Source organism: Cricetulus griseus, chromosome X (assembly GCF_003668045.3).
Source record: "Cricetulus griseus strain 17A/GY chromosome X, alternate assembly CriGri-PICRH-1.0, whole genome shotgun sequence".
NCBI lineage: Eukaryota > Metazoa > Chordata > Mammalia > Rodentia > Cricetidae > Cricetulus > Cricetulus griseus.
Window position 1 is genome coordinate 43,187,062 of NC_048604.1, and position 27,924 is coordinate 43,214,985.

General features: G+C 41.2%; 1 long non-coding RNA gene and 1 pseudogene across 2 annotated transcripts in view; one reads left to right on the top strand and one right to left on the bottom strand.

Moving 5' to 3' along the window:
- LOC113837569 overlaps window positions 1–23,253 on the bottom strand; it is a 99,415-nt gene extending 76,162 nt beyond the window's left edge. The window contains exons 1-2 of one of the 2 annotated variants that reach the window (XR_004771398.1): window positions 23,216–23,253; window positions 9,375–9,449 (exon numbers count right to left, since the gene is read on the bottom strand). This is a non-coding gene — a long non-coding RNA (uncharacterized LOC113837569). Of the gene's footprint in view, window positions 1–9,374; window positions 9,450–12,601; window positions 18,703–23,215 lie in introns of those variants that run through there. The other variant, XR_004771399.1, reaches the window with a different exon arrangement.
- LOC100755302 lies at window positions 20,726–21,649 on the top strand (annotated as a pseudogene).
- Window positions 23,254–27,924: the final 4,671 nt, after the last annotated feature.

Here is a 27,924-nt window from a genome sequence, read left to right on the forward strand (position 1 = left end):
TACTGTACAGCATTTGCATTGTACTTAACAATATATGTGATCTGGAAAAGATTTAAAACAGTGGTTCTTAATATTCCTAATGACGCAACTCTTTATTATATTTTCCTCATGTTGTTGCAATCTCCAACCATAAAATTATTTTTGTTGCTACTTCATAACTGTAATTTTTCTACTGTTATAAGTCATAATGTCCCCCCACCCCCAAAGAGGTTGTGACCCACCAGTTGAGAACCACTAATTTAAACTTTTTAAGATAAAATGCATGGGTTATATGCAAATGTCATATCATTTTACATAAAGGACATGAGTATCACTAGACCTTGATAATCTCAGATCTCCCAGAATGAAACCCCTGTAGATACTGAGGGACAACTGCAGTATATCTCTACTGGGTAGTTCATGGTCAGATCAAATTCATTAAATCCAAACATGAACTTTGAGAGAGGTAGGCTTTTCTCCCTGTGTTGCTTATTTCAAGTACATACCACCCTGCCAGACTAAAAGTTTACTCTGGAAATTCCCACAGTGTCTTCAAATACTATGTATTTCCTCTCTTTCGCCTATAACTTGCAAATGGTCGTTATTAAAGGCTTCTCATCTTTATCTTCCGAGTCTAAATCTCACTCATTTCCTCCCCAACCCTTGCCAAAAAGAATTGTACACTAGAGTTCACTGGGAGGATGTTATTTTAAATGAAGTTGTGAGGCCTCTACCCTAGCCCTCCCTATTCATGCCTACTTGGGACAAGACCAGAAATGAATATTTTTACAAACTTCCCAGGTGCTTGGAAGACTTATTGTCCAAGGACTAACTTTAAGTGATCACTATTTTAATCCATCCTCTCCTCTATAGTCTCTTTACTTAGCAAATTCTATGACCTGAGTTCAGGAACTCATTAACTTCCCCCTACAGGTTTAAAAACCATATCCAGTTTGCCCACTATTGTGTTACCAGTGCTTACCATGTTACTTGATACAATATAAGCTCTCAACATGATTTTGTAGAATGGACAAATTTAACCAGGGCAAGAAGGTAGCAGTAAAGTATTCAGAATGGAATTTTACATGTCATATTGCCATTCAGTTAGTAAGTTTAGCCAAAAATTTGGCCTATCCAATCATAATCTTAGCACATTTTATTCAAGAATCTTAAAATTTCATGTATGTTTGTTAGGGTAATGATAACTGCTTTAACAAAGAAGCCTACTACTTATTGCTCATCTAACAGTCCTGTCTGGGTATTCCTGGTCAACAGGTGACTTTTTATATGGTAATGAAGGGAACCCAGGTTCTTTACATTTTTTGATCTTGTATCTTTGACTCAATTCCAATATGACTATGTAGGTATGAGCAACAGCTTATAAAAATGATATAAATCAGCTGGGCAGTGGTGGCACACGCCTTTAATCCCAACACTTGGGAGGCAGAGGCAGGTGGATCTATGTGAGTTCCAGGACAGCCTGGTCTACAGAGCGAGCTCCAGAACAGGCAGGTCTACACAGAGAAGCCCTGTCTCAAAAAATTAAAAAGATATAAATCACTTAATTTGATATTCCATTGGCAAGTATTAGTTACATTAAATATAAATAGAGCTCAGAATTTACTCCCAGTGACAACTCCCTAGAGATGGGGCATGTTGACTTCCTGGTGATTAATTAAGCCATCTTTGCCATGCCACATAAGCTGGTAAACTGACTCTGCAAACCCATTTAGCTAGCATAATTACCTGAACTTTAGCCTTAGAGACAACTTACACAAGCATTTTTATTTCAGAGATTGGCCACACCATTCATCTGTACCAGAAGGAAAAGAGGGCTGTTTTCTGGCAATATCCCTGAGGAGCTTAGCTAGGAATGGAGCCGAGCACTCAGTGAGCTAGAGATGCCAACTGCCTCTCCCCCTCCTGCTTTGCTCTGTATCAACTTGCTAACAGAATAGGCAAAAACACAATGTATGGTTATTTTTGAATACAGGCTTTTGACCTCAGAGCACCAAATCCCTCCTCTGGTGTATCTAATGTCCAAATAGCAGCTCAGCTAAAACAAAGATATTACATCTGAATGATAGGCCAAGAAAGTTGCAATGGCCTATATCCATCTCCATCAGGACTTTGCCGCCTGAACACACATGCAAAAATTAGTTTGGGTATATTCATGCCAATCTTCCAAACTATCACAGGAAACCTCTGGGAGCACAGACATTTAATCATTTTGGAATGGAATGCCTTTGGGGGACAGCATGTCTTTTGGTCTATTTCTATTCAAAGTCTTAAAGTGCTTCAAGTGCCTGGATAGCCTGATGGATTAGGTACTGAACACTGAGGCTCTTGAGGTCAGTGATTTATAGCAGCTGAAAGCTGTGAAATGTCATTCTGCTGAGAGGGCCATGCAACATTCAGTCGATAGAATTATCAGACACTTGAACACGTATTTCAGCACCAGCTGCTCAGCTCTCTAGAGATGTTCACCATATCCAGCTGTAAGCTCCCAGGAAGGGCTGGCTGTCCTAACCTCAACAGCTGTCAGAGCCAAGGCTAGTCTAGCTATGCTTCTAAGATTACAGGAACTAATACAACCAATGGAGGCCCTACCATGGATCCTATCTCCTCATAATTATGTCCCTTGGGTGAACAATGTTTGAGGAGGGGAGTATAAATAGTTTAGCAACTCAGACTTAAATACTCTGAGACAAATTCTGGACATCAAAGCAAGAAAATCTGTGGCTGGAGAGATGGGGAGTGGTTAAGTGCACTAGCTGTTTTCTCAAAGGACCCAGGTTCAAGTCCCAGTGTCTACATGGCTCACAAGCATATGTAATTCTGGTCCCAGGGGATCCAATGCCCTCTTCTGTCATCCATGGGCACTGTGTATATGTGTATACCCAAAAATATACCCAAACACATAAAATAAAAACGTAGTGAAACTTTGTTTAGGATCTAACTAATAAAGCTTGCCTAAAGATCAGAGTGCAAAGCGAGCCAGACAAGTTAGCCATAGAGGACAGGCAGTTGTGGCACACACTTTTAATCCCAGAACTCAGGAGACAGAAGGAGACAGATCTCTGTTAATTCAAGGCTACTCTGGGCTACACAAAATTGATCCTGTCTAAAAGAGAAACAGCTCACATAAAGGCGATCTCAGCATTTGGGATCTCACACCTTTAATCCCAGCACGAGAGAGAAATATAAGGCAGGAGGAGTCAGGAGCTCAGTGCAGTCTGAGGTTTGGTGGAGACAGATGCAGTTAGAGATGCAATCTAAAGACAGGATCTCCCCTTCAGTCTGAGCATTGGTAGGGGTGAGAACTCTCTAGTGGCTGGCCACTTTGCTTTTCTCATCTTCAGCTTTAACCCCAATATCTGTCTCTGAGATTTTATTATTAAGAACAAGTAGAATTCATGCTACATAAAAACAAATAAACCTTTCTTTAAGAAAAAATGCTAAGTTATATTCTTCCACCTGTCATGACTCAAGTGGATCTAGCAGATTCACAAAAGCTTGACTTCCCAAGGATGGACTGTAACCTGGCATTATGAGCTAAATTAACACTTTATGCCCTAAGTTGCTTTGGTAAGAGTCTGTTAACAGAGTAGTGGGGGAGGAAACTGCGACAGCAGCAGTGGCAATTATCATTCCCTGTGGTCCAGATAATCTGTGGGCTTCAGATACCTACCAAACTTGCTGTCAGCACCACTTCCTGTAATCCAGACCTGATTCTACTTCTATCTGCTGAATCTTCGAAAGCTCACTGGATTGACCTCAAATCTACTTGTGGTTTTGCTGCTTTTCTTTATAGTATAGGAAGATGATGCTCCCAGAACATAGTCCACATATCTGTCAGTGCTAACTGTGATTTTTCCATGCCTTGGTTTAGACTTCATTTTTAACCACCCAGCTCTCTTTGGTGCCACTTGTGATGCCCTTGCTTAGTCCCTAGGATTCTTGGCAAGATTTCCATTATGTGATTGTATTCATTTTCAGCTGATGGGGACAAAAAAGCTGAACCGAACTTACTGAGAGCCCAATGTGTACATCCAAGCCTGCTTGGATAAATAGGAGAGAAAATGAACTCTCCATATCTAGAAATACCCTCTCGACCTTTTCCAAAGCCCAGAGTACCATAGTGAATATCAGGAAAACAACTCCACTAGAACTGACTTGTTTTCTAAATATGTTATTTTAATTACCATTTGAAATTCTCTATACCAGAAGCTCTAGTAACAGTTTTGAATACAGTCTTATTAGTATCGTATGTATTCACATATTTTACATATTGCCTATTATTTTTCTGTATTTTTTCCATTTAGTATTACCTCAAATAAAATTTTCACATGTGACAAGGCAGGGCACATCCTAAACTCAGGATGCTCACATAGGACCACCCAGGCTACTTAGTAAGACTTTGTCTCCAGAAACTCAAATGGGGCTGGCAATATGGCTCAGTGGTTAAAAGCACTTGCTACTCTTCCAAGGAACCAGACCCATTTAGGGCAGCTCACAACCATCTATAACTCCAGCTCCATGGGATCCAACACCCTCTTCTGGACTCCACAAATGGGTGCACATACATACACACACACACACACACACACACACACACACACACACACACACAAAATAAATCTTCAAAAATCTTTAAATATTCACATATTATAAACTTATTTGTGAATTTGAGTGCCCATGGGTTACTTCATGTCATTGATATGCCACACTTTTGTTTATTCACTTCTGTCTCACTGATATTTAGCTATTTCTTGCTTTAAAGAGTTAAGATAGAATTTTTAGCTTTTATACAAATCACTTTGTTTTTAAGTTTATAAATTAATTTGTTCCATTTCATATTATTTCAGAATCTGAGAAATATTCCAGGCTGTGTAGTATAATTTATACCTGCTTATATCTAAGGATATTCTAGGTGGCTTCTGCACTTATACACCAACACAGCCACAAAACCTTTGATCTACAATACAGTCTGCCTACAAAACATGCTACAGCAATGATGGCACAAAGCTTGTGGGAGTAACCACCCAATGTCTGACTTGACTTAAGGCCCATTCCATGAGATGAAGCCCATACAGAACACTGCTTGTGTGGCCAAGAACCAGAGACCCAGGGTAAAACCAAATACCACTGTTCTGAAAAAGCATCAATAAAATAACTCCTAATAATATTCTGTTATACACATTGATCAGTGAATTATTCTGTCTTCCTCAGTTAGGAACAGATGCAGAGACCCACGGGCAGACATACAGACAAAGAGCCCTTGGAACACAGAGGTCTAAATGGGATGTCTCCATCAATCCCTGTCTTCAGAGCTCTGGGAACCCCGCAAAAGAGGACATCGAAAGAGTGTAAGAGTCAGAGAGGGTGGAAGACATGAAGGGAACAAGACCCTCTGAATCAACAAGGCAAGACTCATATGAATTCACAGAAACTGAAGCAGCATTCATAGGGCCTACGGTCAGCACCATATCCTCTGCATGCATATTGTGGCTTTTTATTCTGCTATGTTTTATGGTTATCTCTTAGAAGCCTGTTTGTTTCTAATGAGCGACAGAAAGGGGGTGGATCTTGATGGGAGAAGAGGAACCGGGAGGAGTAGAGGGAGGGGAAACTATATTCATGATATATTGTATGAGAAGCAATTCTATTTTCAACAAAATATACTCTAGACGATTTAAAATACACACATATAACATGGAAGCAATATTGTGCATGGATAGTGGACACAGAAATTAGAGATAAAATATGTTTTAAATGGCATATGTGAAACAATAGCTTTTAAACCATGCGATTTATATTTTGACAAAAAGTAATAATGGCAAGTTCAGATTTCGTCTTTTGGTGGTTTCTGTTACTCCCTCACCAAGGAGATGTCCCACACAACCAAACATACCCCATCATATTCTGTCATTTAAGGCAACAGAATATGGCTATGAGTCTTAACCTGTATTAGTTGCTTTTCCTGTTGATGTGATCCTGACAAAACAACTTAAGAAAGGAACGATTTGTTTGGCTCATAGTTCAAGTCCATTGTGTTTTAGCTGTAGGAGCTTTGAGATTGGTCACATATCATCCACAGTCACAAAACAGAGAGCAATGGTTGCTGGATTACAGCTCACTTTCTCCTTCTTAGTCAATTCAGGACCTCAACCTAGGAAATGGTGCTGCAGACTTTTAGGTAGCCCCTCACAGGTGTGCCCAGAGACGTGTCTCCTAGGTGACTCTCAATATTATCAAGGTGACAAGATTAACCATCACACTAGCTGAGAGACCTTAAACAGGTCACTGAATTTTAGTGTGCCTTGAATTCCTTGTCAATAAAGTACCGTATACATGCTATGGGAAATAAGTTAATACCTTAAAGGACTTATAAAATCCTCCTATATAATAAGTAGCATGGATGTGTCTATTTAAAAAAAAAACTGAGTCTTGAATGAAAGATTTAAAAAAGGAGCAGCTTGGTGGTTTGAATGAGAACGGCCAACTTAGCCTCATATGTTTGAACGCTTAGTCACCAGTTAGTGCAGCTATCTGGGAATGATTAGGAGGTGTGGCCTTGTTGAAGTAAGTGTGGCATTGTTGGAGGACACGTGTCACCTGGAGTGGACTTTAAGAATTCAAAAGCCCATGCCAGGCCCAGTCCTGCCGTGCATTCCTCCCTCCTCCCTCCCACCTGTGGCCAGCAGTTCAGGATGTAAAGCTCCAGTACTATTCTTGCCTATTTGTAGCACCTGGGCTACAACACTTCCACAGAATCGGACAAGGGGCTTGAGGATTTAAATAAAGACAAGACAGCAGGTCTTTCTTGCAGGGAGAATGCCCTTTATTCCAACAAGAGTGGGGGCTTATATACTGGTCAGCAGGCACAGTGGAAAACTACCCAGGTCATAAGTTTAGTTTTCCAGGCCCATCAGGCAATCCTGAATGGGCTAAAACAGGATAACAGGAACTTGCACTCAGGCATTCAAGGAAGGAAGAAAACAGGATGTACTTGCTAGGTAAGCTACTAATTACAAGCTGGTCAGCAGACCCCTATGGGGGAAGGGCCCAACACCTATTGCCACACTTCCCACCATGATAATAATGTGCTAACCCTATGAAATTGCAGGCAAGCCCCAGTGCTTTAAATGCTTTCTTTTATACGAACTCCTTGTCCAGGGTGTCCCTTCACAGCAAGAGAACAATAAATCAGCCAAAAAGAAAACTTATTTAAGTCACAAGTTCATATAAAAAATTAACATATGTGCCAAGCACTTTACACACACACACACACACACACACACACACACACACACACACACACACACCATGTCCTTTTTTATGTATGGGGTGGGTGTTTTGCCTGCATGTACATCTGTGTGCCACATGTATGCAATACCTGTAGAAGCCAGAAGAGGGCAACAGAACCCCAGGAACTAAAGTCACAAAAGCTTGAGAGCCTTCATGTGGGTGCCAGGAATCAAATCTAGAGCCCACGGCAAAAGTTCTTCCTGCTCTTAACTGCTGAACCATCTCTCCAGCCACGCATATCCTTTCTGATACATTGATTAGGCTTAAGACATTTAGATGGTAGGCATATTGACGTATAATTAGTTTGGGGACATCAACTTCAGGATGGAAGACTAATTGTTAGCACACACACACACACACACACACACACACACACACACACACACACACACATATTCTAGAATAAGTTAACTTGTTAGATTTGAAAAAGTCTCCAGCCAGGAGGTCGTGATGTATGGTTTTAATCCCAGCACTTAGAAGGCAGAAGCACGCAAATCTCTGTGAGTCCCAGGCCAGCCTGCTCTACAAAGCAAGTTCCAGGACAACCAGGGCTGTTACACAGAGAAATCCTGTCTGGAAAAATGGGAGAGAGATTTAGTGAGTACAGCTCACTGTCTCACTGTTGTATACAGAAGACATTACTTGGCAGCAGACCAAAAAAAGAAGGAAAGAAAAGAAAGAGAAAGGAAGGAAGGGAGGGAGGGAGGAGGGAGGGAGAGAGAGAGAGAGAGAGAGAGAGAGAGAGAGAGAGAGAGAGAGAGGAAGGAAAGAAAAAAGAAAGAAAGAAAGAAAAGAAAGAAAGAAAGAAAGAAAGAAAGAAAGAAAGAGTCTCAAATGCCTGTACCTCACCCAAAGAATCGTTTTCTCACATAAAGTACTTGGAGTTTCAAACCAAAAGTTCCCTACTTTGCTGAGAGGTTTTTCTTCTTTGCCTCAAAGATTTTTCCCTTCTGAAAATTAGGTCATGTAATTTCTATCTAGGGCTACACCAAAATAAATACCAGATGAATTAAAGATTAAAATATAATGGAATATAATTTTGAGTGTATGAAATATACCACTTATTGTTATATAATCTTGGTGCTGTTAGTCTTATCAAGCATAGCCCAAGCTCAGAAAACTGAGTTGTTAATTATACATTTATAAATTCTGTCAAAAATACCACAAATAAAACTTAAAACTAAAATACAAGCTTGTAAAAAGTATTCACAATGTGATTATAAATGAATAATCTCCTCAATAGATAATCAACTCATAAAAAACAATAAGAAAAGATGAATAGCCCAATAGAAAAATAAGCAAAGGCTATGGATTAGCAGTTACAAAAGAAGAAATGCATATAAGATAGAAAAGCCATGCTTTCCCACAATCATAAGTGAAACTTAAAGCAACAATAAAGCATTGCTTTTCCATATAAAATTACCAAGTATATTTAAATGTCTCATGAGAATATCGAATCAGGTACTCTCAGACCTTACTAGTGGCAATTAATGCTGTTTTTGGAAGACAGTAGTTATAAGAAAAGTAAAATCCTCTGGAGTGTATATGCTCAACCAACCATTAGCATGATATCATGGGGGATTAGTAACAATATGCACAAGGATGTTCTCTTCTGAGCATACATATTTTCAAAAATATGTAAAATTCTCAGTTGCAGTAAATCAATATACATATTGTTGGAAAACATATGCTCAAATGATAGGAAGTTATGTAAGATGAACTGTCAAATAAAAGTCAAGACTAAGAGCTGAAGATATAGTTCATTTAGCAGGGTGCTTACATGCCTATCATGCAAGAGGTACCGAGCCATGAATTCCATCCCCAGCACTTCATAAAACTTAACGTAATGTGGAGGATCAAAAGTTCAAGGTCATCCTCACCTAGCTAGAAATGTCAAGGTGCATCTGGACTACAGGAGCCTGTCTCAGAACCAAGCAAACAAAAAACATTAACAATCAGTTTCTGAGCAGCTCTTTCCAGACTTTTGTTTAAAACTATTCAGTTCTTTTGCATTACTGTTAATTACATATTATAACTAAAAATCTGTATCATCTGTCTGGGTCTGGCCTAACACCCAGCCTCACCATTTCCCACAATTCCTCTTTTCTTGTCACCTTCGCTTTCTTTGAGGTCTCAGAAAAAGTGTCAGCAAACACTTTCTGTAAAAGAACAGAGAAGAAATATTTTAGGTCTTCCAATGGGGCCATATGGTCTTTGTGGGAAGAGCTCCTTACTGCAGCTTCTCAGCTCTGCAGTTCTAGCACCAAAGCAACCAGAGATCATCAGCAACTGAATCAGCGCAGTACCATCAGATAGAATTTCATTTACAAAAACTAGAAATGTTCCAGTCATAGTCTGTCACCCCCATCGTCAATCATCTCTTATCCCCTTCAGTAATATTCTGTCACTTCTGCTTAGAAAAACCTTTCCTCCTCACCCTCTTTTTCCCAATAGCTCCTTCCCTAAGTTGATTTCTTCATCATCTTTAGTATTGCAGGCCAGACAGCTGAGACAGTTAAAGAGATCCCACATCTCCCTGGGCAGAAGGCAGGTGATGTGCACTGTTAGCACTGTTAAAATCACTAGTCGCCTTTCGGGTAAGTTCTTTACGTTTATACTGCAAGCACACTTTTGAAAACCGACTTTCCTGTACATGAGCAAAGACACTGGGGAAAGGGAAATTTAACTGCCTAATGAGCAGCTATTGGACTCTCCCTTTGCTTGCCTGGCAGTCTTAGCCAGCTGGGCCGCCATTATGCCAGCACCAGACCTCTGGAGCACTCCAGGGATGCTCTGGGAAACTATCAGATGATCACAGCTGATTTCCCCAGCTCCTGAACACAATCTCAGCCAAGGCTATTTGAACTATTTGAAGCATTTTTTTTCTACTGCAAGGCTAAGTAAACTTTAGATGACTGCAACATTTTCCATCTCCGCCAGAGTGGAAGCACTGTCCCTGGTGATCTGAAAGAGGGACTATTGTGACTAGTATTAGGAGACAAGGATGTGATTGGTCCAAAACAGGTCTCCAGGGCTGTGATTGATGCTAAATAGCAAGATTGGGATTGGCCTGAATAAATGCCCAATTGGTCCAAACACCCTTCTAGGGCTATGCAGGCATGCTGCTTAGGTTTATACAATAAGTCAATGGGTTAGATGGCTGGGAAACACTCTCTTATGCTGCCATTCCAGGTGTTGCAACATCAGGCCCCACAGTGGCTCCTCTGGAGCAGTTGTTTCTTTTTACTTTTAGTAGTGCAAGCTGAGCTGGCAACATGGTGGAAGCAGCCACAGGGAATAGCAGAGGCAGCAGGGCAGCATAGGCATGAGAACAGAGGTGGTCATAGCTGAGCAGTTATTGGGCCACACTGTAAAAGTAACAAGGCAACCAACTGATTAACAGCTAAAGACAGTACACATACAGTTCCAAAGTATCCAAGGCAGAGAAAGGACAGAGAGCTGAGGCTAAAGACGTAAAGGCTGTGTGAAGAGAAACTAAAGGTTCGGGTTACCAGAAGAGTTTAGAAACATTGAGTCTTCAGACCCAAAGTTCTCAGGTCCCAGCTCTAATGCCAGCTTCTTAGGGGAACCAAAGGTCACCACACCCAGGGTCTGCATGCACTTTGAAGTCTAATTTCCAGTATCCAAGGCCTGCTGTAACACTCGCAGGTTCCACTTGTTATCTCTTCTGTTCACCTACTGCCACTACTTGCTGCTGCCAAATACTAAAGGAAAGGAAAGCTGCCTGTGCCCAGCACTTGAAGTGCTTCTCCTTGCCTATCTGGGATTTCTAAGGAGAGTAATAGAATCTTTCGCCAGATGCATAGTGAAAGTGCTTTGTCAGAAATGTCTTCATTGCATCTAGTTCTAGATTGGTTCACTTTCTTAAACATCCTTGTGGCAAAGTGTGTCTTTGCTTCATAGCATTTAAAAACAATTTGGCACTGCATGTTTAATTTTGTGATAATGGAAAAATCCTCATTCGATTATAAGCTCCATGGAGACTGTTTTGTTTACTATTACACTCCCAAAGCTTACCCAGGGGACAAGAAATCATTGCTCAATATATAGTTGATAAATGAATGAATAAATGATATGCACCAAAGGGCTATCTTTACGCAGTAAGGTTATGAGTGATATGTTGCTGCTTTTCCTCCCTTTGGCTTAAATGTGTTTGTGTGTTATATTCATATTTTTGTAGTGGGAGGAGAAACACACTTTCAAAGCAGCATAAAATCAGTGCATTAGTTGTAGGGAACCTCAAAGTCAGCTCAAGACACCCCGAGACCAAGTTCTCAGCACAAAAGAGATTTCTTTGTCCCAGAGAGACAGAGGGCAGGGATAAGGGACAAAGACAGGAGACAGATGAAGAGGGAGAAAGAAAGGGGAACAGGAGAGAGGGGAGAAAATGGGCAAGGGAGAGGGGGCAGGGATATTTGTCCTGGAGGACAAAGGACTGGCTCTGGATAGAGAGGAGACAAATGTGGCATAGAGGCAAATGTACAAGGGTTTGAACCCCATGTTAGGATGAGGTGTTTAATTGAGCATGTTAATTAGGTGACCCAAAGGGGGCTTTTGATTGCTGGACTTCAATAGCTGGATCTTAGTAGTTAGCCTCAGAAGGAGGAAGTGGCCAAATAAGGGAATAGACTTTGGTGGCTAGCTTTAGGAATGCAATGTAACAGTTTTTAGCAAGACTGAGGGAATTCGGGAGAAGGACACGGCCTGCCAGAGTCATGTTTGCCACGCTGGAGTTCCCTAGAGTCCCTTCACTAGGAAATGTGGATGATGACAGAGTGATAGAAACACTTTGAATAAATGCATAATCAGAAAGGGTGGGGTTACTATTAACAGGTTCCTTGCAAATGGTTCCCAAGCGAAATTTTCAAATTGATCACTGTGTGCAAACAGGTAAAGAGGGAAAGAAGAACACAGCAGGCAAAGTGAGTAAGTTCCATAAACTCGGGGTGGTCTGGTGGGAAGCTACAAGTTTACTATTAAATAAAACACAAATGGAAACAGTGGCCTGGAAGGATCATCTGCTTTGCCCAGGATAGCTATTTCTATCTTCAGAGTCATCCATGTGCCATCCTTCACAATGAAGGCTGAGACAGTGGCTGTAATTCATTTGAGAGAGAAAAATCATTTCCTTAGTAGTATGAGACCCTTCTGTGAGGTAGCTATCCAATATTCTCACATTTTGGATCCCTTTGGTGTGTGTGTGTGTGTGTGTGTGTGTGTGTGTGTGTGTGTGTGTGTGTGTGTGTGTGTGTGTGTTTTCATTGAAGTAAGGAGAAATTATTTTACTTACCCTCATGAAAGAGAAACCAAGTCCCTGGAGCTGAAAGAAGCTGTGCATCTCTCTGGCTCAGCATCTCTGAACTAGGTTTAGCTATAATGTAAATTGCATTGTAGAATTATTGCTATTCCGCTTCCACACACTTCCTCCTGCCCATTCTCTTAACCTTCTCTTCTGAAGATGCTACCAATCAAGCATATCCTTTCCTCAGTGATAAATCAACTCTCCACCTCCTCAATTCAGAGTCCTAGTCAGGCATTACCTACTGATCAGAGTTGTAATAAAAAGATAAAAGCATCTTTCTCTTGCTGATCTCAAGTCTGATGAGTTGAGATGCGTGCATGTCACAGACACACTGACAGTAGGATGGGCACTAAGAAGGAAGGAGCCTGCATGGTATCACCTTATATACTGTTGCAGAACTGTAAGGATGGAGAATGAGCCTCCCTTGTAAAGCAGGTCATCTTAGCTTTGTGCTAGTCTTAGGTTGAGTTTGCCCTTGTCCTCTCTGGTGGTTTTGTGGCTTGTGTTTCCACGTCCAGTCTGTTATAGCTGGGCCATAGAATAGCAGCAGAGTGTATAGTTGGGTCAGCTACCTGGAGAGCTGGGTTACTATGAAAATAAAACACACCTGAGGCTGCTAATTAGCAGGTCTAGGTCCCACAGTTCAGTAACTTTCTCTCATTCTCTGAGAGCCTTTCTCCTACTTACAAGTTAGTCACCTTGGGCGTTCTTTTATTCAAGATGGTGACTTTCCTTTTATATGCCTAGCTGAGACTGTCAAGAACTCATAATTAGACAGCAAGAAACTACTTTCTTTACAGAATTGCCCTGCTGGCTCTCTTCCTCTCACTTCCTTTTTTCTTTTCTTTCAACAAAGTCATGCATTTTCTATAGCAAGTTCTTCTAGTCTTATATATTACTAAAGCTAGATGATTGGGAGGCAGATACCAAGGTCTTCCCATGATGAAGACCCCCACACCCCACGTCTCAATTGTCTCAGTGTAAGTTTCTAAAAATCCATGGAGATCTTCCTTCTATTTCTGTCTTTATCTAGAAGCATAACTTTAAAGAAATGTTTTAATATAGGATCCTTCATGATAGACCAAGCTGGACTTGAACTCATGATTCTCCTGCCTAAACCATACAAGTGCTGGTTTGTTTACAGTCGTGTACCATCTTGCCTAGCTAGAAGTTCTTTTCGGGTGGTTCTCTGGGTCTGAGTGAGATAGTTTATTTCTGTACACCACACTTGGAAACCTGAACTAGGATGATTTCATGAGTTTGAGGTGAGTTCCAGACTAGCTTGGGTTACAGAAAAGAGAAAGGAAGAAAGGAAGGAAAGAAGGAAGGAAGGAAGGAAGGAAGGAAGGAAGGAAGGAAGAAAAGAAGGGTTCTCTGGATCTTTAATCTGTGGAAAGGAACCTTACATGAACCTTGCATAGCATTGTCAGTATTTTCAAAGTCACCCCCATGGGCAGGGATACGATCTGTAAAGTAAGTATTGCTTTGATTGCTTTGGTTTTCAACTCACAAAGGAATTTGTAAGTAACCCTAGGTAGCTGCTTTGGGATAATGTATTATAATTTGGAATATAATCTAGTTCAGCCCAAAGATTTCAGAACACAATCATTGCTAAACAGACTACCACTCTCCTCTGGGTCTCTCTTGCCATGCACAGATCATTTATTTGCCAGGTTCTTTGTAACTCCATGAATTGAGGTCCTGAGTCAGCATTCCATGAAATTTAACAGTCCAAACTTCATCATAACCAAAGGCACTAAGGTCCACTAAGATTTATGTTTAACTAGAAATCTAACTATCAGAAATTCCACTGTGGGTATATAACTAAAGAAAACCAATTCCATGTGTTAAAGAGTGATGTGCATTCAAATGTCTATTGCAGCACTACCTATGGTTACCAAGATATGGAAGCAACCTAGGTGTCCATCAAAGATGGATCATAAGGAAGACACATTATATGTTGTAATGGTTTAGAACCGAAGTGTGTCCCCCTGCCAAAGATCACATGTTAAAGATGTGGTACTCAGACAATGGTGTCTTGGAGAGGCAGTGGGTGGGGCCAGGTTGAAGGAAGGGCATGCTCTTGAAGGTGATGTTAGGATCCCAGCTCCTTCCTTGCTTTTTCTTCCCTTTCTTTGCTTCCTGGGCAACATGTAGTGAGCCTTCATCCCCCAACCCCACTGCCCCCATATGCTTCTGCTGCGCTGTGCTGTCTTCCCACAGACTTAAAGCCCAAGTGACCATGGAATGAAACCATGAGCCAAAATAACTATTTACTACCTTTAAGCATATTTTCTAAGGTATTTTACCATGATGTCATCAAAGATGCTGATACTGGGTGATAAGAAGAATCCTGGAACAAAATTCCATTCATTTTCAATTTTTAAATGATGATATTCCAGGTGTTTCTTTTGTTAACAGTTCCAAGTCCTCAGGATATTCTTTTATTTTTCTGGATGTGACAATATTGTAAATAGGGGTTTAGATCTCCAGTTTATCACATAAGCTCAGGCCAGCTGAAATATACTCAAAGCTCTCAGTACTATAATAAATACTCATAGAAGGATTAATACTGTGACAATATTACTAGCTAAACAAAATGCAATCTTGAAATCGTGTCTTCATTCTGTCCATCAGATGATCCTTAGAACTCATACAACTACTAAGCTATGAGAGAGTGGGCTGTGTTCTCCTGCTGTCCTCCATCTACAGTCTTTCCTCCCCCTCTTCTGACATGTGCTCATAGAGACTAACAGGGCAAGCGTGGGGCTTGCATGGGTCTGCACCAGGTCCTCTTTGCATATATGTTACAGCTATTAGCTTGGTGTTTTGTGGGACTCCTAACAGTGGCTTTTTTGCCTGCTCTTGAGATTCCTTTCCTTCTATTGTGTTGCTTGCCCAGCCTCGATAGAAGGGCTTTTGCCTTATCCTATTGTATCTTGTTTTTCATGTTTGCCTGCTATCTCTTGGAGCCTGGAGGAAATGGAAGGGGAGAGGGGAGGTGGGATTGCTGGGAGGAGTGGAGGGAGGTGAAACTGTGGTTGGGATGTATTATATGAGAAAAGAATCTATTTTCAATAAAAATTATAAAAGAGAAAAAAACACAAATGGAAATCATAAAGCCAAAAGACAATCTTGGCCAACCCCAAAACCAAGCACATAAACTAGGGATTCCAGTGTGTTTCCCTTGACCTCTTCCCCTTTCTCATCATGCTTTTTCAAAGCATGAAAAATGGAAAATACCCAAAAGTGCTCCTCATTTGCTTTCTACGGAATCTCTGATTGTTCACATTTCCAATCAAAACTTGAGTATTCTTGTTTAGCAGGGCTCCATGGAGGCATGTGCTCCCAGCTGAGTGACAGTGACAAACCAAATGAAGTTCCTTGCTAGAGAGAACCAGCAGTAATTAATTTGTTCCTATTTTATAAAGAAGAAATTGCTAAGATGCTTTTCTTAGGAATCATCTGTAGGTTCTCCTCAGTCCCTTCAATGTCAGTTCTTGCTCCTTACCTATCAAAAAAGTGACTCCCCAGCTATGAATGTGCCAAACATTTTGACCAAGTACTTATCTGCACAGCCACAAAACCAATATCATCAGTTAGGGAAAAACAATTTCCTCTGGCAAGTAGAGACAGCCTAATTGCTTAATCTGACATATTATTAATGGTTCAAGCCAACCAAAAGCATAATGGATATTGATAACCAGTGGCAGGTTGGACATTTGATGCATACAGTATTGCTGAAAATTACTTACATCAAGGGTTGCAACTGACCGTTAGACTAAATTGCTCAATCTCCATGGGTTTCATTAAACAGTTCCATCAACTTGATAAAGTGACAAGACAGAAAGTTAGCCCATTAACTATAGCTCTAAAAAAAGGCTAACAGAGTGGAGGACATTTACAGTATTTATATTCTGCATCAATGTGAAAATATAAATCTCCTTAGTAAAATTGTACTTCGGGTGTTGGGGACAGTTTTACCCCTTCTCCACTTAAATGGTCTGGGGAACTGGACCTAAAACTGAGCTGTTACCTGGAAATAAGTATGACTTGGAGAGAGCAGATAGTAACATAAAGCTTGGTGCTTCTGGATGTTCAATGTACAATTCATCACTCACTGGCCTTTTCCTGAGAAAAATCTGAGAGCCTCATCCAAGGCAAGTCTCTTTTCTTCATTCCTTTCCCATTTGCAGAGCTATTGGTAGGAGCTAACATGCAGACAGAAACTGCAATTTTCCCAGATTCCTTTGCTTGGGTGAAGTCCTCAGTCTCATTTGGGCTTTAAAGGGGCATGGGGAAAGCCAGGCAGTGGTGATGCAGACCTTTAATACCAGCGCTTGGGAGAAACAGGCAGGAAGATCTCAGTGAGTTTGGGGCCAGGCTGGTCTACAAAGCAAGTTCCAGGACAGCAAGGACTATTACACAAAGGAACCCTGTTTGACAAACAAAAACAAAAAAGGGGGTGCATGGGACATGGAGAATCCAGGAATCACTTCTAAGTAACCAAAGGGAAATTATTTATAGCACACTGAGAGTTCCAGTCTACACCCTCCTCTCCCAGATCTTACTCCTTCCATATGATTAGTAACAGAAGAGAGCCCAATCTTGAAGATTAATTTAGACTCAAGACTTAAAGTGAAAAAATGACTCTATGGAACATAGAGAATAATAAGGACTAAGAACCAAAGCAGAAAGACTACTAGCAACAAAAGGAAGCCTTTGGATCTGGGAGTATCAGTGCATTCCTATAATGCCAATTTGGAGGCTGAGGCAGGAAGATCAGTAAGTCAAGGACAGCCTGATTTACACAATAAGTTCCAGGCCATCCTCTATAGGATAACATTGTCAATAAATAAATACATAAAGTAAGCATGTTCTTTTCTGGTATTGGGGAGGTCAAGGAATTATTTCTCAGTATTGTTCTCAAAGCCAGGAATGACTGCTGCTACAATAGTACAAGAGAGAACTGTTATAAACTTGAACCAAAACAGTTGTGAAAGCAGTGCAGATTGACAATTGGCTATGAAGAATATTAATGAAGCAGAATCAATAGGACTTAACCAATGATGAGAAAAGGAGCACCAGGTGAGAAATCTAGGATAGGGATGCCAACACACAATTCTTCAAATAAAAGTAAATGAGTTAATAAGTGTAAAGCAGTGTGAATAGTGCATAGCATGGCTGCTTGCTATGAACATTATTGCCTTCCTAATGAAAGTAGAGGAAGAAAATCCCAGGATGGGACAGGAAAATTCTGCATTTGACCAAAAACATGCTTTAAACATTTATTTATATTTTATGTGTATGAACATTTGCCTGTATGTATGTATGTATGTATGTATGTATGTATGTATGTATGTATGTGACCAGCACATGCATCCCCAGTGCCTGGGGAGGCCAGAAGAAAGTGCCAGATGAGCTGGAAGTGACATTATTGGTGGTTGTGAGTCACCATGTGGGTACTAGCAAATGAACCTGCATCCTCCACAAGAGCAGCAAGAGCTGTTAACTGCTGAGCCAACTCTTCAGCCCAGATTTTGTGAGTTTTAAATCTCCATTATGTGCCCTTCCAGACACACAGGTAGCTAGCTCTAGACAAGGATGTTGCTGGCATAATCTCAGTAACTAACATTCATATATCACTGTACTTTGAACAAAGATCTGTCTCATGTCTTTCCCTTTTCCTTTTTCTTTTCCTCAAGAGCCCCAAAAGGAAGGCAGGGGTGGGGTGCAGGCTCATTACAGTGTGCTCAGTGCTTTCTCCATTTCCAGCTCCCATTCTTTGGGAGCAAGAATCATGTCCTTTTTTTACCCCTAGCCTGCCCCCAAAGAACCTACCTCTCAGCAGGAACTTATAGGTAGTCACTTGCATACAACAGCAAAACTCATGGGGTATAATTTGGCTCAGTGGATAAAGGGCTTGATAGGCAAGTATGAGGACTTTAGATCAGAGCCCCAGTACCGATGGAAAAAGCAGAACTTTGTGGCATGTGCCTTTATCTCCAACACTGGGGGACACAGAGGAGGATCCCAGGGACTTGTTGAGCAGTTGGTCAAGCTAATACTGTAAGCTCCAGGTTGAGTCAAATAAATAATAAATAAATAAATAAATAAATAAATAAATAAATAGATGCAATTGAGGAAGGTTTCCTGATGTCAACCTCTGGCCTCTACAAACACATGCTCAGATGTCCACACATGAATATATACAAGTACACACACACACACACACACACAAGCACACATGTGTACTACTGACTCAAAACCAAACCACCAGGAACTGAAGGCCAATTTACCACTTTGTTATCTTGAGAAGCCAGTTCACCTGTAAGTCTTAAAATATCCCATCTGTAAAGCAGAAGCAATATCAGTACTTTCCTGAGAGAGTGTCCAGAGAATCAAAAGAGGTAATACATGGAATGAGTTTGGCACAGGATCTGTCCAGTGTCCAAGAAAGAAGAGTTACGCCTAGTATTATTTGAATGTTTGAAGCACAATTAACAGAAAGAAACTTATAGTAAGGAAAGCAAGAATTAATGTACAAAAAGATGATTAGAACAGTACCTGCACAAAATGAGAACTGTGCAGCATAGACCCAGTTCCAGGAAAGGAACAAAGCACTCTGAAGGTGAAGAGGAAAAGGTATGAGGGAAGAATGTCCCAAAATAGATTCAAAAACCCATCACTTGGCCTGGAAACCTGAAAACTCCGAAGTCAACTCCTCTGAATATTGTTTTCCAATTTGAAAATGTGAGCTCTGTTACATTAGGATCAAAATACCCTGGCATGAGCTGTGAACATCTGGGTTCTTGCTATAAATTCCTGCCTGTGACTGAAGCATAATGAAGTTGGGACTTTCTGTGTGCATTTTTTTAACCTGTGTAATAAAACTAGAGCTCTAGAAAAAAGAAGTGCAACTGTCCCTATTAGAGTCTATTTAAGTCTATTTGAAGCCAGAAACAGTAAGCACTTGCCAGTCAAAGCTAAATGGCTTCCAAGGCATCCAGCTGAGCATGGAGGAGAAGGCATACAGATTCAGTAAAAATGAGAACAAATATGTAATGGCCAATTGTCTCCTCCAAACCCTGGGATACATACAACCACTTTCTGTGGTACTCTGAAGAGACCCCACAACCCACCTTCGGGAGTGGCAGCTACGTTTGGCACATGAAGGACAGAAGCAAGGTAAACGTTCGTTCCCCTGGCTCAGTGGCTGCTCTTGGTGCCTGCCAGATGGAGCTGCTGATCACCTGGTGTCCTCCTGGCTCATAAAGGAACTTGTAGAAAAACATCAGAGATCTGAATATGATCACAAACCTATTTCTGACCATAAAGGACTGGTATGTGGCTCTTCTTCTCAGGACATTTCAGGCACAAATGTGGTTAGATGTTGAAATTTAAAAGCAGAACGTGCTGAGACATGGCCTGGCCCCGGGAGGGGGGCATAGAAAACGGTGAACACTTCAATTTGAAATATCACTGACTCTGCACACACACTACCAACTTGCATTTGGGGAGGGGTTTGAGTATGTGGGCCACCCAAGACCAGTAGTCCAATGTGAAGGACTGTTGTACCAACTCACAAAATAGTTTGTTCAACAAGATGCTGTCCAGGTTTTTCCATCATCTTACTGGGATTTATAAACATTGAAAGTGGCCTTTTCCAAAAATTTTGTGGTGTCAAAACTTTCCTCAGACCAGCATTACTAATTGGCTACTCTCATGCATGAATTATATATGATTCCATACTAGTACTTATCTTTTTATTATTCTCTAAGTCTGATAAGATATTATCCTATGCTCCTTATAGAAAACTCCAGAACTTGCAGGGCTATTAGGTATTAGAAATAATCCTTGGGAAACCTAAGTTCAAATCTTGTCCTTACACATATGCGTTCTGTGGTGATAACTCAGTTATATGACACCTCTGGATCCCAGGAGGCCCTTGGATAGGAGAGACGATTTTATGAGGACTATAACATGCTGCTAGAACTGAGCAGTGTGAACTTGAGGTGTTAAGAAGCTACAAGAGCTTTCCGCGCTGCCCCGGGACGGGTCCATGCAGCATTGTTCTTGATTCCCATCGTAACTAAAAGGCAAACTTACACAATGTCCGGAGCCCCTGATGTCCTGCAGATGAAGGAGGAGAATGTCCTCAAATTCCTTGCTGCAGGAACCAACTTAGGTGGCACCAACCTTGACTTTCAGATGGAGCAGTAACCAACCTTGACTTTCAGATGGAGCAGTACATCTACAAAAGGCAAAGTGATGGTATCTACATCATATATCTGAAGAGGACGTGGGAGAAGCTGTTACTGGCAGCCCAGGCCATCGTTGCCATTGAAAACCCCGCTGATGTTAGTGTCATCTCTTCCAGGAACACTGTGCAGCGAGCTGGGCTGAAGTTTGCTGCTGCCACCGGAGCCACTCCAATTGCTGGCCCTTTCACTCCTGGCACCTTCACCAACCAAATCCAAGCAGCCTTCCAGGAGCCACGGCTTCTAGTGGTCACTGAGCCCAGGGCTGACCACCAGCCCCTCACAGAGGCATCTTACGTCAACCTGCCCACCACTGCTCCGTGTAACACAGACTCTCCTCTGTGCTACGTGGACATTGCCACCCCATGCAACAACAAGGGAGCTCACTCGGTGGGTCTGATGTGGTGGATGCTGGCCCGGGAAGTACTCCGCATGCGTGGCACTATCTTCCGTGAGCACCGATGGGAGGTAAGGCCTGACCTTTACTTCTATAGAGACCCAGAGGAGACTGAGAAGGAGGAGCAGGCTGCTGCCGAGAAGGCTGTAACCAAGAAGGAATTTCAGGGTGAATAACCGGTGCCAGCGCTCGCGTTCACTGCTGCTCAGCCAGAGGTGGCTGACTGGTCTGAGGGTGTGCAGGTGCCCTCCGTACCCATCCAGCAGTTTCCTACTGAAGACTGGAGTGGCCAGCCAGCCATTGAGGCCAGATCCCACAGCGCAGGCCACTGAGTGGGTTGGAGCCACCACTGAGTGGTCCTGAGCTGCCTCTGCAGACACCCGAGTAAAGGGGAAAATGGTGGAAGGAAAATAAAGTTCCTACAAGCTGTAAAGGACAAAATTATTTGTATATCAAAACAATCTCATAAATAGTATAAAGGGGAAATTTATCATACTTTCTTAAAGATAAGGCATAGAATTTCACTACAAAACTGTGCTGATTTAAAGTTGCACACTGGGAAAGCACCAATTCCTACCAAGTGTTCATTAACCTGTACTATGGTTCCCATCTGCCTTCTGTTCAAATAAAAACAATAAAAGCATACTGTTACTCAAACCTTATAATTGAAAGACTCCTGTTTGACAAATCATGGATAAACTGCCAGCAGTTGGGTATCACATCTACCTGACTTTGAGCATGACCTTCATACTTTTGATAATATGGGTAAATATGTTTTCCCTTCATGGCCTGGTCCCTGCTCACCTCACCAGCATCATCTCTGCTGCTTTGTCAAACCCTAAGGCTCAGTACTGACTGTGTGTGCCTGCTGGGTGTAGTAGAGCACACCTCTAATCTGAACATCTCACAAGATAAGGTGTGTTCAGGGTACTATGGGTATAAACTAATGTCAACGATTGGGAATTCAATGCCAGCCTAGGCTGCATACTGAGTCTGTCTCAAAGAAACAAAACAAAAATCAGAAAAGAAAATAGTGTGCAGCCATCTTTTGTGCCACTGAGTGACTGCAGAACTCTAGATAAGAAATACTCTGTTTCTGGCTCCAGTTTTCTTTGATTATTGGAACATGTCCTGAGAACAAGAGAGGACAATGGATGAAGGTGAGGAGAGGGGAAGAGGTGAGGGGAAGAGAGAGGGGACCAGAGAGGAGCAAAAATGGAATGCACTGAGTATCAGCTCCTCCAAAAAAATAAAACAGTATGTCTACTTCAAGCCTTACCATTGCATGGCTTTATTTGAAATAGGATGATTTTAGAGATAATGGATGACCTTGCTGCCCAGTCTAATGACCTAAGGTTGATCCCTGAGAATGACATTGTGGGAAATGAGAGCTGTCTTATTCTCAAAAGTTGTCCTCTGACCTCCACCTGCACACCATAGCTTACATAAGACACACACACACACACACACACACACACACACAGCCTTCCTGGATTAGAATGGGCATTAAACCCAATGACAAGCATCCTTATAAGAGAATGAAAAGAAGACAGTATGTGCCGGGCATTGGTGGCACACACCTTTAATCCCAGCACTCAGGAGACAGAGGCAGGCAGATCTCTGTGAGTTCAAGGCCAGCCTGGTCTCCAGAGCGAGTGACAGGATAGGCTCCAAAGCTACACAGAGAAACCCTGTATTGAAAAAAAAAAAAAAGAAGAAGACAGTATTACAGAAGAGACACAGAGGGCAGCCTAATAACAATGGAGGCAAACTAGAATGGACCTGTCACAGCCATGGAACACCTGGGCCACCAAATGCTAGAAGGAACAAGAACATATTCTCCAGATACTCCTGAGAAACACTACTAACACATATAGTGGGAAATTACCAATATGGAGTCAGGTAGAAATATAAGGGTATTTAATAGGGAAAAGCCTTACTTACAGAACGACCTAGCCAGCCGGCGTGGCAGCAGTTTGTACAGCTAGAAGCAAAGTGAAACCGAAAGCACAAACAAAGTCACACTACGTCACTCTGACCACGCCCTCACAAGCGTGGTCAGGCACACCTGTAGCCAGCCCCTAAGTAGGCGTGGCTACAGCTTCCCCTACACTTATATTTCAGACTTTGGCTCTCCAAATGTGTTATAATTTCCTGTGTCTCGGGACACTCATACTGATATTTTATTCTAGCAGTCTGTAGAAGTAAACATATCCAGAGAAGGTCTCACTGAGTAGTTTCATTTTAAACTGAAGCTTGAATCATGCGAAGTTTTCAGCCATGGGAAGACCAGATTGGAGGGAATACTCAAGGACCAGCTTGTTTAAATTTCCTGGGGCAGAGATAGCTTGATAGTTCACAGAACAGGAATAGATGCAGGATACCTTGGGGGGATAAGGGGACAAAGAAAGGTTTATGAGAAGGAAGATTGTACAGGGCTGATTGGTCACAGTAAAGAATGTAAGGAATCCAGCATTTGTTTTACATATGATGGAATGGTTTAAGGTTTTACACTACATTTATTGTAAAATCCTAACTTCTGACTATGCAAAAAAAATACCAACAAAGATTTGTATAACTCTACCCCTATCCTTTTCACTAACATTAATGTACCCTCACTACTATTTTCATTAAGTGAGGCTGCTCCCTTCTTCAGAGTTTGTATCCTCTGTGTCCTCTACCCTGGAATGATCTTCCATATCTTTGACTTTGTGACTCTTTCAAACCATTTTTGAGTGTCAGCTCACACATCTCCTTTACTTGCCTGACTTTAACATCCTATCTTTTATTGTTAGCATATATTCATTGTACAAAATAATGGGTTTCATTATGACATTTCATGTATGCATTCATTTGCTTTGATCATAGTCCCATCTTGGCCCTTCCTTTCACTGCTGTGCCTCATGACTAGTCTCATTCATCTTCAAAATTGCTGGGGTATATAATAAAAGAGTAAAGGCTGGGAAGATGGCTCACTGTGGTCAGTTCTTAGTACCCATGTTAGGTGGCGGACAACCAACTATAACTCCAGCTACAGAGGGTCAAATGGTTTCTTATAGATTCTGCAGACATGCATATTCCCATACAAAACACACATATAAAATCATAATTTAGGGCTGGAGAGATGGCTCAGCGGTTAAAAGCACTGACTGTTCTTCCAGAGGTCCTGAGTTCAATTCCCGGCAACCACATGGTGGCTCACAACAGTCTTGAATGAGATCGGGTGCCCTCTGCTGGCCTGCAGGCAGAAGACTGTATACATAATAAATAAAATATTTTTTAAAAAGCATAATTTAAATAAATGAATAAGTAAGATGAGGGGGATGGGAAGTGATGGGAAATTCAGCAGTTATGTTTGGAGAGTGGTATTGTGACATGCATGTGCTACATGCACATATGAGCGTATGTGTGCACACATACAGAGACCAAAGGTCTTCCTCATTCACTCTGTGCATTATTGTCTTGAGACAGGGACTCCCACTCTTTTGGCTAGAGTGACAGAGCAGATCCACTACACCTAATACTGGTCTTATAAGGACATGCATCGCTACCCAGCATTTTATGTGGGTGCTGGGGATTCAATCTCTGGTATTCATTGAGCCATCTCTCTACCTGCCCCCTAGAAGTTATTATCTTTTTAAAATATTATTTTCACTACTAAGTTACTGTGTCCCAACAATGTAAGATAAAAAATGATTCACTCGTCAATGTATATTAATTAATTACCTATTAGCAGACAGGCACTGATGGGATCTCTCGGGAAACAAAATAGACAAAGTTCTTGTCCTCTTGGAGGCTGCAGTCTATCTAATGAAGTTCAGTTGTGGCACTGAGAAGGTAATGAAGGATGCATGAGGCAGTGCAGGGAAACAAATCTAGCTGCATTTGTGGCGGGCTTTGAAAAGAAAAGAAGTCAATAAAACACAGAATAGTATGCACTAGAAATACTTTTTTCCAGGACCTAGGATGTAGATCTGCAGTAAAGGGCCTGGAATGCCCTGCATGTCCAAGGCTCTGGGTTCAGTCTGCAGCACTGTGGAAAGCAGGTGTGGTGGCGTGTGCATGCAATGCCTTGGGAAGTGGAGGCAGTAGGCGAAGCACTTCAAAGTTGTCCTTAGCTCCATAAGTGACTTTAGGGACAGCCTTGGATACAGGAAATTCCATCTCAAAAAGAAGCCCTGGAGCTGGAGAGATGGCTCCACAGTTAAGAGTACTTGCTACATTTGCAGACGACTTTGGGGCAGCTCATAACTCCACTTCTAAAGGATCTGGTGCCCTCCAGTGCTTTCCTCTGGTCCCTGCTGGTGTCAGCCATGCACACAATGCACTTATATACATGGGGGAAAAATTCATACACACAATAAAAGTAAATAAATCTTTCACTCCCCTCACAAAAGTAAACATCTTAATGAAAACCATTACTATATATAACTAATATATGCTGAAAATAAATAAAATTAAAAAGAAGAAAAATAAATCACTTCTTCCATTAAGCATTCTGGGTTTTCCACAATCTTGGATTAGCTCCTCATGAAGATTTCCCTAATCTTTATCACAGCACCTCATGTTGGTCCTATTGGAATACACCCTGTACTGTATTCGTTCATCTTTTTCCCACCTTTTAAATACACCATACCGAAGTCCATGGTATGATGCATAGCAGAAAACAGGTACTGTATACATTTAGTAAATAAACTTATTTAATGTAGTCACCTCTAAATTTTCATTGAGTATTGATTCCAGGGCTTCTTGCGAATACCAAAATATTTTAATTCTAAAGCTCTCTATACAGAATGGCATAGTATTCATTTGTAACCTTTGTGTCTTTTTTCACAGACTTAAAATCATCACTATATTAACTAGAATACCTAATTAATTATTAAAACTATGTAAATAATTGTTATACTGCATTGTATAGAAGATTATGACAACAAAATATCTATACAGGTTCAGTATACATACAATTGTTTTCCAAATATTATGATCCCAAGTTTGCTGGAATTTTTAATTTAGGATGTACAAATAAGGAGGTGCACTGGGCAGTGGTGGCACAAGCCTTTAATCTCATCACTCGGGAGGCAGAGGCTGACAGATCTCTGAGTTTGAGGCCAGCCTGGTCTACAGAACAAGTTCCAGGACAGCCAGAACTACTCAGAGAAACCCTGTCTTGAAAAAACAAGGAGGATGGACTATATTGTTGATAGTTGTCATATTTATAATTGAGCAAATTTACTAATTATATAAAACAGGTCCTTTATAAGGATAGTATTTATCTACCATCCTGTGGAAATTTCTTTGCTTTAATCTGCTGAAACTCTGATCTGGTCTTGTATTGATGTAAATTTTTCCTTTCTAGATTGACATAAGATCATCTATTTAAGCCATAAAAAACATTTGTGCAAATACTGGAAAATTACATTGCCTCATTGTGACAGTTTAGTCTGATGAGATATTGCACAGTGTCATGAAGTAAAAGTTGGAGATTATAAATATACTGTCAGAGATATTAATAAGGAACCAGATATCTATTCAGGCTGCTATCACACTTTATCAGCAGCCAGAAGCGTGGCACGTCTTTAGATAATTGTCACAACAGTCATATTGCACAGGCACAGCTGAGAATATGTCCTAGAAATGAGACTTTTTATCATTTCATTTATTGTTATTGTGGGAGGGCAGTGTCCCTGTGTGTGTGGAGTTGAGTTCTCCCCCTCCACAGTGGGTTCCTCGGAACTAATTCAGATCATTTGGCTGTATGGAAAGCAGTTTCACCCGATGAGCCATCTCACCAGCCTGGAATTAAGTTTTAATAGATTCAGAATTTACATTATCTAAAAATGGACAACCAAATTGAACATGAAATAAATCAAAATGTCACATGCAGCCAAATACCACCATCTAGAGAGCAGTGACTGGTGCTGTCTCTTTAAAAAACATCTATCCACATCCCAAAAAACTACAACTATACAATTTCTCCAGCTATACAGTGATAGCTTACATCTTTGTTATAAGTGACTGAAATTATGTGGCCGGTTTTAGATCTTCACCTACATTACAAGTTACTGCATATGAATGCCTATAAGTTGGCAAGCACTTACTTGTGAGTTACCAGTCAGAAGGATATATGCAAACATGGTAGGCTGATCCTAGTAGATTTCCTGTCCTGAAAGGATTCAGTTCAATTAGGCAGCACAGTGACTGTGGCTCCCCCTCCTTCTCTAGCCAGTATTTCTCTAGCATCTCCTTCCCTAATGAATGACCATCATTTTCCTCATCATACAATCAGCAAAGCAACTGTCTAGTTATCCCCTAGGATCACACAGCAATTATACCAAAACCTGAAAGCCCAGCATCTGATATGCAAAATGTGATTAAAATAAACAATCCTGGAGAGTCTACGACCCAAACCTTCATATCCCTCACCCCAAATTCCACAGTGACTCATCTCAAATATCCTCCACCCTCCACACAACATTCCCACAACTGGTCAAAGGGCAGTGGGTGGTTTCTCCAGCTCCTTGCTTTTGTCTTATCCCATAACGAAAATTCCATGAACCCACAGAGAACGTGGCATTATTTGCATTTGTAGTTTTCCACATTATTTTTTCTGAAAATCTACATGTCAACGTGTGTGGTCCAAACAAAGAGGCATT